Raw genomic sequence first — 14895 nt, 5'->3', positions numbered from 1 at the left:
AAGATATTTGTGAGAAATCTTGTACAGAGCAGAGTTCTGTGGAGGAACAAAACATAATAGAAAACTGGAAGTATCTGAAATTTATTGTTGAAAAATATGAAATGATCATTAAAATCAAAATTAACGATGCAAATACAAAACAAACAAGATAATTTTGTATAAGTGATACAAAAGAAATAACATTATTCTTTTACTTGAGAAGTGTCTCAATATACTTGAGATGTTTTCCAAGGAAAAAGAGCCATCTTTTTACATTTACACACAATTACAACAGAGTGTTGTAATTTACTTTGGTTTCACACCTGTGATTTTTTCTAGTCTTGTCAATCAGTCATTATCTTCAGTCTTTTTGTGTAACATGCAAGATTCAGCAAAGATCCTATAGCAGATTTGCATAAATAAAAAATTGCTATTCTCTTTTCAAATGATTAAACTATGGTAAAGAATGATCAACTATACAATAGATCATTAACAAGCTAAAACAGTGTAACCTAAATTTGTTATCAATTATACAAACTGGGTCTGTGGAAACTGCATCTAGAACATCACCTTAAGTGTTTGCCCATTCCTTATACCTACTTCAGAAGTTTTTAACTAAACATTATGTTTGATGAACATTGGTTACCTTAATTCATCAAGCACCTGCTCCATGTGACACCTGCATCTTAAGACACAGCTCCCTGCGATCTCTATTACTCCCAACACTGAAAATTCTGCTTAAAAGTTCATGATGGAGAGCCAATTTTATATTATTCAGAATGACATTGTTAAACATAATTCATAAACAAGACTTCTACCAGAAAAGGTTGCTTTGAACAATTGGGAAACGGTTTAGATGGATGTGCTGTCACAAGGATAATACAAGACATAAGAAAAAGGTAGAAACAAATATGCAAGGTATTTTTTTAAACACCCTAAAATTGAACATTATCTGAAGATATCTTGAATTTTAAAAAACAAGCATAAAGAAAATGATTCCGTAAGTGTTTCCAGAGAATGGTCTCTAGAAGTATCTCTCCATTTGAATAGAAATGGTAGAAAAAGAAAAAGATTAATTCAGAACATGCCATGCAATATACAGATGTACAAGGTTAAATGAAATTTAATAGTACTGCTGATAAATGGAATATCACACAAGAAAATATGTTAACGACCAAAATGTTGCTTTTATGAAGATATTACTCAATGAAGTTTATAAAACTTTGTTTTCATGCAGAATAGGGATGGATGAATTTCTGGTCTGGCAGGGAGGGAAGGAATATCAACATTAAACATGTAACAAAGCAAATTACTTCTTGTTACCTATGACATTCTGAGTATATTATCCCCTCCACTGCGATGCTACCAGTGGCAACACTATTTCAAATGGCCCAGATAGAACTACTGGATATCTATGTGATTACTCTTTCTAAACACTGACGAGTAATATCTTGTAATTTTGGTGCTACATTATGTATTACTCAATTTCACATATTATTAGAAACAAAAGAGGAAAAATTATAACATTTGGACATCTGGGAATAATTTATGCAATACTAGCAATCTGAATTGTAATAGTTACTTTAATAATTCTATTTACCTGTAATATAGTTTGTGCATTTAATGTACCAGCACATACTGGATACCCTAGTAATACAAAATGATGATTTTCATTAGTGTAACATTCTGTTTCTCGAGTACTGATTACTTCAGCACCTGAAAAAAAACTATAAGAAAAGATATTTCTTCTTCAGTTTAACATAACTTTAGTTTATAAAATTATTTTTTAATCAATAGCTTTTGATTATGTGTTTCTCAGTAAGTTCAAATGAATCTTTTAGAAAGGAAGAATAATTGTATAGCTTATCAAATATGGATCTACATGAGATGCAACTTAAACAAATTGATCATTTTCAAAGGCTACTCTTTCATGGAATGGAGTTTATTCCCCCCAAAACATCAGTGTAACATTAATAGTAAACGCTTTTAATATTTAACACTTTGTAACATTTTATAATATCTATCCTTAACTTAAAATTATAAAATTTTAAGTTATAAAATTCATGTAAATAAAGTATAATTCTTTTAACATATGGTAAAGAAGTTACAATCTATGGTGATAGTTCCTTACAATCTATGTTAGGCCAGTAGAAAATCAGTCAGTGTCAAAACCAACAATAAAAATAAATCCCTAATTTTGTATGAAATAATTACACTGGTCAACATAAAATTTGGAATTGATAAGGGAGTAGGTGTTCTATATAGTATATTTGCTGATTCTGATATGTATTCCGAAACAACCATCATGTACCGTTCTTAAGTTACAAACCCTTAAATTTATTTGTTCTATCATTCATGGAACAAACAAAACAAATAAATTAGTACGATTGTATGTTTGCTTATTCACATCTGATTTATATAGTGATGCATGCTGTCAACCCATATGTGATATATAACAGTCTAATGATATTTCATGTCAAGCCAGACATGTCAGTGAATCAAGTAATAATTAATTCAGCATGATGAAATTTTCTTCAGTAAGAATTCAGCTCTTGGTATGACTGCTGTGTTCTTCAGATGTGATATTGGTTTTATCATACACATCATTTTAAAAATTGTTTCATAAGTAATGCCGTAAATTTGACATCAAGATATTTGTTAAGGTGCGTGTGCGCGCGTGTGTGTGTGCATGTGTGGTGCGCGTGCGTGTGTGTGCATGTGTGGCGCGCGCGCGCGCGCGCGCGCGCGCGCGCGCGTGTGTGTGTGTGTGTGTGTGTGTGTGTGTGTGTGTGTGTGTACGTGCTCCATTAAACTAACCCAGGAAAAAAAGAGCATTTGCCTTTTGGCGTACCTATGATTTGGTGAAAGTCTACTAACTATTATGATGACTGCTATTTTTGGTTAATAAAATTCAAACAATAAAAGCAGTATTGAATATCCAAATGATCATTCAGTTATAAGACCAGTATTCATGGTGTTAATTTACCAGTTCCAATTGCTCCAACTTCTTGGAAAGAAATTTCTGATTCCCCAGGAGGCTCAATCGATGAATCTTCAACTTCACACAAGCAGAACTGAGCAACTTAATTCGTAACTTGTATTTGGTGAAACAACATGCAGAACTCCTAGGTTTATGTCTTAAAGAATGGAATTTATTAATCAAGGTAATAAAATTTCAGTATATAGATATCAAAACGAAAATTTATTGAAATACTTTAAAGTGATGGTTTAATTTGTTCCTGCCATAATATTAGCGGGCTAACTTCATTCAAACATTAAGAGAAAAGAAAGTATATTCGTCGTTCAGACTAACAAGGAGAAAGGTTCCACCAAGATATATTGCAGATGGAACAACATTATCAAGACAGATGGAATAAATGTATGATTAGTGACTACTGTTGGATGATAAAGAGAAGACTTCACTGAACACAAAAGGAAAATAAGAAAAAAGAAATTAGGATAAACATAAATGTCTGCAAAATAAAGGTAGGATTTTAATTGTAATTATTATGATTTCTGTACTTTCAATTTATTTACCTTTATTTATTGTATTTATTTATTTAAGTGAAAAGTTCTGTAGGCGCGTTGTGTCAGAATTTTTTATACATACAAATTATTACATGGGAACATGGGAAAAAAAATCCCTGACTCATAATCCAAGTCTGTAACGTAACGCAAGACACTAAGCATATATATATGAAAGAGAAAAAGGCATAGAGCGATAATATATATGCATATATGAATGTATAGTATATGTAGTAGGATGGGAGGTGGGAGAAAAAACTGCCGGTAATTCACAATAATTCTCCCTCTCTATCGCTCTCTTTCTCTCTTTCAATATACATGCCCATACACACGTATAAGCATAGATTAGTATTATATGGCAAAGATAGACTGTGAATTATAGTTAGCCATACCACGTTGCTTCTCGGTTGTGCTTGTATACATACATACATTGAAATGTTTGTTTATTACATGTCAAAGTGTTAGTTTATATGAAATATTACAATACGTACTCATAATAATAAAAAAAATAATTGTTTCAATTCAGTGTAAGTGTAACATATTATAATATTTGTGAAGAATACTGGATAAAAACGTGAGTACATCAAAAATGTATTTCATGTTTATATTTTATATTTTTTATTATAACATGTGCACGTGACACTTACATTCAAAAACCATATACATCATAATATTATATATTATGTATGCATATATATATATATATATATATATACAATTATATACAATAAAAATATAAGTACTACAAGATATGGCACAACAAAAGACACAGTATTTACAAGATGTTTGGATAAATTTCATTTGAGAGTATTTATTTTATACTTTAGTTACCACAAACCAATTGTTTCATTTTTAGAACATGATTATAATACAAATAATGTAAACATTTCAGAAATAGAATAAAATGTACAATTGTTAACTATAATACACATCATTATCAACATGTAAATAGTTTGTTATTGTTACCAATAATTAATAAATAAAATTAATTTAAATTTTGTTGTTAATATTTTTCAATTCATTATGCAATCATTTAAATATATGTTTTAATAATATTAGCACAAGTTAGAAATAGTAATGCAATCAAATATAATTTATAAACCACTAATCGGTATTCATTATTTGAAGTTTTCACTTCTGTCGGCCAGTCCTGCGACTGCCTTTTGTTATGTTTCTCAATATGTTTAAGGTCATAACTAAGAATCTAAGGGTGATGAAGGAAAACTGATTTCATTTTAAGATTCAGTGTTAAAAATACATTCTAATTCACTTATTTTTATCTCAGTTCCAAATTATTTATCTATTTATTTATTTTTTTTTGTTGACCTGTGTTATTGAAAGTTTATGTGAAAATTTAATTAAAATTATTTGCTACCATCAAATTCCCTCTTCCAATTTTACATAATTTGAACTTTGAACTACCGCCTTCGGCCTTTTTCATTCCAAGAACCACTTTAGGTTCACCCACTGCTATCTTCATCCACTTCAACCTTCTTCTTCTTCAGCCTTCCTTATTTAAATAAAACTTATTTTGTAAACTTATCTGTTCCATTTTATACAAGTGTAAAATCGCCAAGGTCTTCCAACTTTCTCTAACAGACAATTCAATCCTATCTATTTATTCTCTGTCGGTTTTGAAAACTAGATAGGATATGTTGGAAAACTAGAAATCCTTGTTTGTATAATATGGTAAATTTTGAGGTTTATCACTGTAGTTAATAACTGCATCAAGTGTAATAACAATTTGAACATACTAAAATGCAGCATACTACTGACAGTATATAAGTATACTTTTTAAGTATACTAAGTATAAGTATGTTTTATTTTGTATTTGTTTTTTGGCAGGAATTTGGCTTTATTCATTAGACACTTCAACTGTTAGACTTACTGTCTAGTAATCAGATAGAGACAGTCCCTTCTGGAAGGTGAATTCTCTGGATTCAGTGCCTGGTCTGAGCCTCTGTTCCTGTCTGCACAGGAATACAGCTTACTAAGTAGACTGTAAACATACTCTATCTCTTTCTCATATTTTCAGCATGAGTATAGTTAATCTAGTAGTGATCTACGATGTACACTACTACATCTCAAAGTGGGGAAGAAATAATCATAAATAAGAAATAGGGGCAGATTATTGGAAAAAACAATCTACCCAATGTATAACATAAAATATATGTGTATTGTATCAAACAACTTTATTTAAATTTTTTTAATGTATAAATGTCTCGCTTCAAATTAATGGAATGAATTTTGCTAAAGAACCTTTTAAAATTAATTGTTTTTAAGACAGTCATCATTAATATTGATAATGCTTCCAGTGAATCAGCTGTAAAAGATACTGTTAATTAGCCCTGAAAGCCCATTTAGATATTTATATTAACTGAAAATTTGTGTTTATATAATTTTAAAGTAATAATTTTTGTTATGTTATTCAACAAACAATTTTTTTTAGATTGTTTTTAATTTATTTTGCATTTCCAGAATAGCTAGATACAACTTCAAACCTTCTTTAATTTTATACAGACTACTGATAATTAACAATTCATAATTAAATTTATGAATGTTTACCTGCACTTAACAGAGCATAATCAATTAAATGCGTTTTTGAATACATTTGCTGATCCATAAAAGCTGCAAAAAAATATAAATTTATATTATATTACTGTGTAAATAACTTATTCACTACATATAATATGCTTTTGTATTATGTATAAAAAGACAAAAACAGTTTATTTTTTATTTTCCTGTAAATTTTTATAATTTATAGGAATATAAATTATTCCTATACTAATAATATTATTGAAAATTTAATTAATGCTTAAAATGATGAAAAATATAAACCAGGATATAACCCCAACAACCATATAATAAGACATTTAAAAAACCATAATGATAATGATTTTAATAGTTTATGTGGCATTTATAAAATAAAATGTAATGATTGTGATAAAATTTATATTGGGAAAACTAATAGATCATTTAAAGTAAGATTTGCAGAACATTTTAGATATTATATAAATAATAAATTGGGTTTTTCTAATGTTTCCGACCATCTGATAGTGAATAAACATTCTATTACTGACTTAGAAATTGATTTGGAAATAAATTGAAGTCAAAAAAAGAAAATGATTATAATAAAAAATTGGACATTTTAGAATAATACCATATATATAAATATAGACACAAATTCAACTTAATCAATTTGCAGACAGAGGTCGATAATGATACTCTTATCAAAGTTGCTCTATATATCAGCACTTTTGTTAATATTAGGTAAAGTTTGTATTGTATTAGTACAGTACTGTATTTAGTGGCTGACCACAAACAAGTTTAAAATTTAATTTTTTTTAAAGTTGTTAATTATTTTAATTAATTTTTGACTATATATGTAATATTATGTTTAGAGTTTATTAATGTTTTAATGTGTAATTAATTTTTAATCAACTGATGATGAGGAATTAACTGTGTTTTTGATATGTAGAAAAGAAAAAGAAAAATAATAAGATAAGGTAAGAGCTCTTATTAATTCTGTAGTTTGGTTGATTATGCTGAATTTTGATATATACAGGTATTACAACTCTGTACACAGACAACAACACAGCATTCAATGATCACAATGACAAAGGTATTCTAAATAGGATAAATTATTGTTTTAAAAATTAATTAATTCTGTAATTACAAATTTTGCTTTTACTGTTATTTTTTTTATTTTTTTACTTTATACCATACATCAACATCTACGTACATACATCACAATAATGGACCTCATTATTCTAAATAAAATACTGTGTTTGAGTAAAAGTTGCCAAAAAAAGTGATCATTTTCTGATGTTAAGGAATAAAAAAAAAATAATATATAAAAATACAATAATGAAGTAATCATATAAATAATGTAATATTATTACATTAATATAATGTAATGTTATTTTAATGAATAATGTAATCATATGTTATGATTACAGTAAATTAATTAATTGTAACAGTATTTAAAAAAATAAATACTTATTGAATTGCCCTGTATTTTTGTGCCATGCCACAATGGACACCCTGTAGTATTGTGCGCTGCATTGGTAAACATAAAAACAACATTAAAATCTTTTATGATAAATTTAGTGTACGTAATAAATATGTTTTTTTATGAATTTCAAATTATCTTACTGTTAACTATAGATGATAATTCTTCTATTTTAACATTCACTTCTTTTAACATTCTTTGCAATTCTTTCTGGGGAAAAAACAATCTTATATTAGATTAGATTGAAAAGAAAATATTAGATTATATTAGATTTTTAATGAAAAGGATAGTATAATTTTTTTATACTATTTCCTAATAATAAATTATTACAGCATATTTAATAATCTATGCTTCAAAATGTGTCAATCAGTTGTTGAGTTTACATTGATAACATTGATTTAGTTATGATGAGTTAAGACCAAGGTTATAGTGAAAAGTTACAGGAAATATTAATTTTTTGAGTTTAGGCCAGCTTTAAGTTGCCATTTCAAACATAAAATCACTTTTAGAGATTAACACTATTTTCTTTTTTTTTTAATTAAAAAAAATCTTATAATAAATATCTGAGTTAATAGTGAAAACTGGCAAGATAATCACTTTAAATTAATATACAACTGAAAACTTACGAAGTCTGTAAATAAAGTAATGAGACTAGTTTTTTTTTTGGCAGCCAAAGTGGTAACACTGTAAAGTTACTAGTAAACATATAGTTGTACGAATAGCTGATTTATATTATTAGCTATTAATATTTATAGTCTATTGTTGCCACATGAGATGTAAACAAACTTTTTGTGAAACAAATTTTTGTTGTGTATAACAAAAATAAGTTATAATTAAGAGACTTGTGCAACCAACTTTTGTGTAACACTATTAGAGTGCTACTGAAACTTTTTCAAAATTGAAAAGGGTGTATGGAGATGACATTCCGTCAAGCCAAAGTTTTTAGGTGTTTTAAAACATTTTCAGATGGTCAGGAATCAGTTGTGGACGATCCATGCTCTGAAAAACTGTCAAAAATGACAATGTTGAGCAAATCAGAGACTTGATACAGTAAAACCGGCGATTAACTGTCAGAATGATTGTAGAACAACTGAATTTGAACCATACCACAGTCCATCAAATTTGTCAAACAAATTTGACCTGAAAAAAAGGTTTGTGCAAAATTAGTTCCAAAAAACCTCACTGTTGTACAGAAAAACAACAGGGTGGAAGTGTGCCATGATCTTCTTGGGCGAATTGAAACAGATCCTGATTTTCTAAAAAAATGTTATTACTGGTAATGGAATCTTGGATATTTGAGTATGACCCAGAAACAAAACACCAGAGCAAGAAGTGGCACACTTCAAACTCACCACATCCCAAAAAAGCAGAAATGAGTAAATCAAAGCCATGCTAATTTGTTTCTTCGATCATAATGGCATTGTCTATAAACTTTTTTGCCTACAGGACAGACTGTAAATCAATATGTTTACTGAGAAATTCTTGAAAGATTGCCTATGTGAGACCAGCCATCAAAGACAACTGGATGCTGCGTCATGACAATGTACCTTGTCACATTTTACTCTCAATGAGTTTTTGACAAAGAAAAACATTCCTGTAGTTCCTCAACCAATTTATTCACCTGACTTTTAGTTCCTGTTACTTTTACCTGTTTCAGACTTAAAAAAAAAACACCTCTAAGGACACCATTTTGGAGCAGTAGAAAACATAAAAAAAAAAAAAAATGTAACCAACCACCTGAAGGATATTCCAGTTTCTGAGTTCCAACATTGCTATGAAGAATGCGAAAACCGTTTGAAGCATTATGTGGCTTCCCAAGGGAACTATTTCAAAAGTGATAGGGTCCATGTATAATTGCATTGTAAATAAAAAGTTTTTCTGAACCAGTCTCATTACTTTATTTACAGACCTCGTTTAATGTAATGTTGGCTGCTGAATCAAATAATTGAGAAAACTTTGGCTGATTATAAGTGACAAAAAGATGATTGTTTATCGATGACTTCAAAATTGTCAGTTTACTCTATATTAATTGTTTATTTTTATATTTATTCATAACTATTATTTTTATGTATTTGTCTATTATTTTATTTATGTGACATGTTATTTTTAAATGAAAAGCTATTGGTCAATAAAATGTGTTTTTATTAGAAATTTAGAATGTATTAAATAAATAAATGTTGATCAAATTCTTATTGTAAATGCTATCTAGTTGTTAAACTAGAGCTAAATTTTATACAAATATTGCATCTGATGTTTCTTGTGAGCCAGGCAATGTTTATCTTGTTGGCAGACTTAGTATTTCTTTTTATAGTGTTCAGTAGTGTATTTCAGTCATAATCAATGGTGGTTTTTGTAGACCACTTATATTTTAAGATAAAAAAAATACAAGAAAATCTAACATAAAAGAGCTACCATAATCACCCTAAAACCTAACAGTAAAACTAAGCTGATATTCCTTTGATCAGAATGCAAGGAAAGCTACCCAAAGCATTTTACTGAAATAACTGTATGCTGTAAGTAGTCACAAAAAATATCAAGAGATAATTATTTTATATCTACCGTACTATCAGATTTGAAATAATTTAAAAATTGTGGTAATAATTCTAAATTATTTTTCTATAGAAAATTAAACAATTCAAGAGGTCTAGATTAAAAATAGTGTATTTGGCAAGAAAATATTTAGTAAATTAGTAGTGGACATTTTTAACCCTCCCTTGGGATTATTAGGATTAATTCTGTACTGCTGTAAACAAGATCTTTCCATTATTTTTCTTGATTTAAATTCGCAAATGCTAAGTTACATTAATGGTTTATAGCAGGAATGTTATTTAAATTTGAGTTTGCGGGAAAACAAAAGACCAAGACCCGGTTGGATCCCTTCCTTGGGTAGAGGGTACAGTTAGAGGCAATGACAATGTAAAAGACAGAGTCCCGGCCTACCAGGTGAGCAACCTCCATAGGGCATGGCATAGCCGGATCCTGCGGAGTCCCAGAAGCTTAGAGACGTGGCAACCACTGAGGATGCGCAATGCACAATGTTCGTCCATACTCACAGGCGTGGGGAAAAAAGAAAAAAAGAAATGAATGTATCGAGAATCTCGAACAGGTCCTGAGCCTTTGTTCCTAATGTTTTTACAAAACAGAAGATCTTCTTAAATATTATTACCATCTATAAAATGTACATAGCATATCAAATGAGCATCCTTATTATTTCCCGTAGCTTCATCTAGCCGCAATCCAAATTCCAGTCCTTTAATTGTTTTCATTTAATTGATCGTTGATATCCTCCACCATATGTTGTATTCTCCGACTAATTGTGTTATTGGGCAAAGCCACTTTTAAAAGCAGTTTTTCAGCATACTCACCAACCATGATGTTCACCATATCTACAGAAGCCGGTAGAATAAAGTTCTTCTGCAATGGTATGAGGCGTGTTGCATTTTGCGATTCTGTAAGCCACCTCTAGCAAAGCGTTGCTTGGTATTGATGCAATCTTAAAAAATGTATTTTTTTCTTGTTTCAGTTCTTTTAACTTCCTGGCAAAACTACCACGAAGTTTGCCAACCATGTTGTGGCTTCTAAATGGCGCTTCAATTTACTTGGAAGCATACACTCCGCTGCCAAAACTTTCATACACAGTGCACATTGTGGTCTCTTTTCACCATTAATCTCTGTTGACGTAAAGCCGAACTCTAAATAACAGTCATCATATTTACGATATTTCGTTCTTCACAGTCGTGCCACTGGTTGAAGACATACTTTCAATATCTGCACTATTACGTTTATTACTGTTCCAAAATCGGTCCGTCATTAAAGATACAAGAGCAAAAAATCACAAAACTATTTATCAAAGACAACAAACAAGAAGTATTTTAACACTAACTATACTACATGAACTAATTTATATCACTGTTTATTTATATTAAGTGCTGAGTTTAATTTCACTAGACAGACTATAAACCGACCGATTGAATCGAGCCGGCTACGTTTGCTTATATACTTTACGCAAGATCTTCCAGAACAGTCCAAATCTGTCGCGAAGGGTCTGCGCACATCGGCGTGTCTAGCGCGATCGAGAAGGCTCAGTGTTGCCGGCTCGCGTTCGCTGGAATATTCTACGCCGGCAATTTTACTTTTATACAGGGTCAAATCATGCAAAATATCTAGATATTTTTGGCTTCGCACTTTGCTTTTTGTTTAGTTAGGCCAAATGTAAATGTCTTGGTTCAATTAATTATGAAGCTTTTACAATAATATTTTACGGTGCCCCTGTGAAGAGGCACGCCGCGGCTCCCCGAGGCACCGCGGCGCACAGTTTGGGAATCACTGCATTAATCTGTTACTTTACACTATATTTTTAGTCTTTCTTAGGGTTGTGAAGCAGGTTAAACATCCAAAACACAAAAGACACAAGTCAGAGTTACTTTCATGATGTTCAGTTTCATTATACAGTTAGTCAATTGGTGCTTTTTAAAAGGCTGAATATTTCCTGCATTTTTATGGGCTTGGCATGCCAGTACATTGCAGTATATTTGACTTGGTGAAGAAGGTGAACCACTTCACTCTTCATTTTCCTTAGTAAGTGTGACATGAGATGCGTATTATCTAGGTTATCTTATATCAGGTTACCTGCAATGTTTTGGTTTCGATATGAAATCTGTTCTAAGTTTTAAACTAGGAGCACGTTCTAGATAGGATTGTTAACTGTTACAGCAGAGTCAGTTTTATTATTGTATATAGATTTTAAATAAAATTAGCAATATTTTTTAATTACAATTTGTAATATTAAATAAGTCATTTTAATTATGACTGTTTCAAATTTGATGTAGTATGTAACTTAAAAGAAATAAGTATTATATAGAATAATTTATAAAAATAGATTGAAATCAGTTTATTATATTTACCCCTTCAGAAGACATTTGTTCACTTGCTTTAATTATAAACACATTGTAATATTGTTGGTAAACCAGTACACCTGTTATAGTATAAAGTACATCTTTTATAATACAATAATGTTAACTGTATTAAAATATAAAATAAACTTAATGAGTTGTGTAATAAAAATAATTATTTAATAATACATTTTTTATATTGTGTGTGTTGGAAGGAAAATACCTTTCCTGATATTACCAAATCAAAACCACTAATTAAGTACACAAATTCAAACATGGAAATTCAACAATACAAGAGTATACAATATTAATGCAATACAACAGTAAAAATATTTCATTCAGATCAGTTCATAATTATGTACAGACTCTATTATGTACATACATAATATGTTCAATCATCCTGTACCATAAAAATAGGTAAGAATTGCTAATTCTTACATCACAATTAACAGAATAAATTAACATAAAAATATGCAACTTTTCCCAATTACTCAATCCAGTCTCAAACACACTTAAATCTAGCAATGGAATACAATTTTGTTCAAATAATTCATTAAAAAAATTGTTTCAGTTTTTTTAGGTATTTTGCAAATATTTACTATTTCACAACAGATTTTTTTCTTTTTTTATGAAAATTCAATTAAAATTATAATATTGCAGTAACAGACATTTAGTAAAGTAGTTTTTTAAAGTATCTTTAAATGAAAATTATAAATTCTTTAATAATTTAATTATTATTACTTCCTTAAGTCATTTAATTATTTTATAATTATATTTTCATTTTTGTTTTTTCCAAGTGTGGAGGATTTTGTCACTATTAATTTCTAAAGTTGACACTTTCTGCACTTGAAAATGTAGATACTTATATAAAGTATTTATTTTTTCTTATATCATCAGTTTATTGAATTCATATGCTTGTAAGTGGTTATAAAAGCATCTTTTAAAGTTTCTGTTTGCTGTTTCTATGAAGAATTTTTTTATAATTTTGTTCTTCACATTCTACTACGTAGACACTTGTTTTATTTTAATTAATATTAAAATAACATTAAATGGTTTTTTTTAAAAAAAAACAGGTATTGTTTATTGTATGTTGGTATTATAAGTTAAAATAAGAATAAGCAAACCCCCCCCCCTTCACCCAATGATATGAGGATGACATATAGTCTTGTACAGAGTTTGTAAATCAGTTGTTAAACTGATTTGTGATGATGAGTTAACCACTAGACCAGCTTGGCTTTTAAAATAAAAACCAGCTCTGTTTTTATTTTAAAAGAATAAAAAAATAAATAAAATAAAATACATAGTGACTGGAAATTGTTAATGTAGATTAAAACATTAAAACACAAAAATAAAATGTGTGAATTCATAATTTTTTTTAATAATATAAAACTTATTTTTTTGTTTCTTTTAGTGCCATAAATTTACTAATTTTATTTTTATGTTTAATCTACATTAAAATTCCTAGTTGCTATGTATTTTATTAAATTAAATCCAACTCAGCATCATGTGTATTATTTATTTTAGTTTGAAAAAAAATACAAGAATTATATTATAGAAAAATGTATTTGAATGTGGTATCAAAAGAATAGTATCTGTCATTGGATAACAGCATCAGTGCAATAATTTCAATAACATAGCAAATGACTAATGTCTATGGCTATAGATTTTAATTTTAATTATTCTTTAAATTAAACTACTATAAAAACATTGTTCTGAAAAAGTAGAAAGTTAAAAAAATTAATTTTAACAAAAATATAATATCTTGTAAAAAAAACTGTATTACAATCAATGGTAGTATTTTTTTTATAGACATAATTAGTTAAATGTAGATACTTATCTTTAAAATGCATAAATTTTCCAATGCAACATATTATACAGTGTCATAGCTGATTTCTTACTGAATCATTAAAAGTCACATTTAATTTAAAAACATGAACTTATTTAATTTAAAAACTTACCAGTGAGTAAAAGAGAAGTAACAATAAGTAATTTTTTTCTTTTTTCGTTTTCTTCTAAATTTAGAAGAAGATTTCGATTTCTTCTAATTCGACCTGGATATGGTAGTACACGCGCCATTAATTTTAAGTTAAATTTATATTTTAACAGAAAAACAAAATTTTTTAATCATGTCAGATGTTAAAATAAATAATTTTGTTTCTTCTTTGTTAAATCTTGGGTTTTATTTATATACTTTAAAATATGCATTTTTCATTTATTTTTCCAAACTTTCTAAAACTCTAATAATAATAATACAATCAAATTATTATTTATTCGAGATTATTATTTAATGTGGTAAAAATAATTTTTGATCGAATTTAAACCAGGCCGCACTTATAACGTCATTCGTCGGGCAGTGGTTTGTACATTTGTAGTTCCACTTACATACTTTAATGCCAGACATAATTACTGAAAAATTAATAAATGGTTTGGATATGAATTGAATTTGATGAATACAACTGTACAATTACGACCAGTTTTACATTTATT

Source organism: Lycorma delicatula, chromosome 9 (genome assembly GCF_047948215.1).
Source record: "Lycorma delicatula isolate Av1 chromosome 9, ASM4794821v1, whole genome shotgun sequence".
Classification (NCBI taxonomy): domain Eukaryota; kingdom Metazoa; phylum Arthropoda; class Insecta; order Hemiptera; family Fulgoridae; genus Lycorma; species Lycorma delicatula.
This window is presented reverse-complemented; position numbering follows the sequence as displayed.